Here is a 2,278-nt window from a genome sequence, read left to right on the forward strand (position 1 = left end):
GGGGATGATCCAGCTCAAGCGTTATGGTTAAATTTTGTTTTTTTTTACTAATTTTCTCAGTTGCCTTTTTCTTAATTTTAATATTTTGTATAAAAAATTTTAGATTTGGGTAGAAAATTTCCCTTCCCCCTCTTGTATCCGCGCCTGTATTAATAAAAAAAATATTTTTTTTTCTGTTCTCACCCAGAAGCAGACTTTTTGAAAATTATGTTTGCAATATATTAGCTTAAACGCAGAGAAAAAAAACATAATTCAATATGTTTACTAGAACTATACTATGTTCACTGTAACAATATATTGTTATTAAATACATAAACTTGTTATTTTTAATAGATTTCAATAATTTTTTTTATGAACACTTTTCTTTTTCAGGTCAATTATAAATGTGAGTATGATTCACTGAAACAAAATTATTATTTGAACAACTAAATAAAGATAAAATTTTAAACATATAAACATACAAAAACTATTATATGTTATGTTGTTATATGTTATACATATAACCTTTGTATGTTATGTTGTTTTAAAGTACCATCATATGTTATGTTGTATATGTCTGCTGTTACAACAACAAAACGACTTTAGCCAAACACAACTCATACATATTATTTTTGTAAGTGGGTGTGTGTTATTTATGAGTTGAAATATGTAATTCTTATTTGGTTTATAGCACTGCATGTATAAGTATTCCATTTTGTATAGAATAATGTTGTTATGTTTTTGTGGAGCTAATTGAAATTTGTGAATTGTGTTAGGAATTGCAAATAGTGAAGCTGTAATTTTAATGATTCAATAAACAAAATAAATCTGATTTTGATATATATTTTTTAACAAAATTGTGATCAAATTGCATTCCATAATAATGTCACGTAAAACAATATTATGATAAATTTATTTTATTATAATTATGATGAAATATTTAAACTGTATTTAATGATATCATATATTGAAATTGTTGCAACAACTATAATATGTTTAAATTAGAATAGTAATTTTAACAATAATACGTTTCTCTTTGAACATGATTACCACAACCATGTTATTTTTCTGCGTGCATCACGGATATAAATTGAAGGACGATATAAATCTGAAGTCGTTAGTCCAAGAACAATTTTGGTTTCAAAAAGTACCAAAATACTTAGAGAAAGTTTGGTACTTTAAAGTACCTGAACTCTAAATAATATATTTTCGAAATTTTATAAAAATTTTTAAAAATTTTCTACTCTCCCCATTTAAACTGTAAACCATTTTTTTAAAAAGGACGAAACAGATATGTGATATATTTGAAAGCTAATAAAAAGAAACTGGTCAAAAAACGCATCAACGCATTAATTTTGTTGCACATGTTTATAGTGTCCTTAATATTGTGCAATAACAGTCAGTTATGGAAGTTTTGTCAGAAAAAGTTTTTGACCTCTAAACTATGTTTTTGACCTCTAAAAAATTTAATTCTGAAACAGTTTTTCTGTATCTACCAGACTTTTGTTCAAATATGTTGAAAATTTTAAATAACTTTAAACAGAAAACTAAGAGAAAAATTTTAAAATATTTTTTTTTTATTTTGCAAATGAATAGAATTTCCCATTATCAGTACTATTAAAGCCAAAAACTTGTATTAGTTATTTTATTATTAATTTTATTATAACTAAATAAAATAGCAATACATACATATACAATAGCAAATACTCTTTTTTTTTAATTTATATAAAATAAATAATATATAATTTTTTTTTTTTTAAACAAAATGAAAATCCAAGAAAACATATAATTATTATTACTATTTTAATTTTTAATTTAATAAGAGCGTTTTGTAAATTTAACTAACCAATTATTACTATTCATACCAAAGGAGCTACCATTATTATTATTAATAATATTATTATTATTATTTTTCGTTTTAACCAAAGCATTAACAAGATTTTTTCTACAACTAGCAACGCCCACCATCCTTACACCAACAGCTGTTTTAGTAGCAGCAGCAGCATAATCATTATTCTCTTTCTCCCCTTTTAACAGGGATAATTGTGTTTGGTTAACGCTCACTGCTTTAGCTGTTTTTGCTGACGTTGTTTTTAAATTGTTTCACTGTATCAGCGGTGAATGTTGTGAATTTTCACTAAAATCTACTGTATAATACATATCGTTTTCCAAGTTCATGGCCAAATGACGTTGAAAGGGCCGCTCGTTTAATTGACCAACATGTGTATGTTGTTGTCCTGTTGTAGCCGATGACGCTTTTGCGGTTGGCAAATGTCCAACACTATTTCTTTGTGACGAT

The sequence above is a fragment of the Lucilia cuprina genome, chromosome 2 (assembly GCF_022045245.1).
Source record: "Lucilia cuprina isolate Lc7/37 chromosome 2, ASM2204524v1, whole genome shotgun sequence".
In the NCBI taxonomy this organism is placed as follows: domain Eukaryota; kingdom Metazoa; phylum Arthropoda; class Insecta; order Diptera; family Calliphoridae; genus Lucilia; species Lucilia cuprina.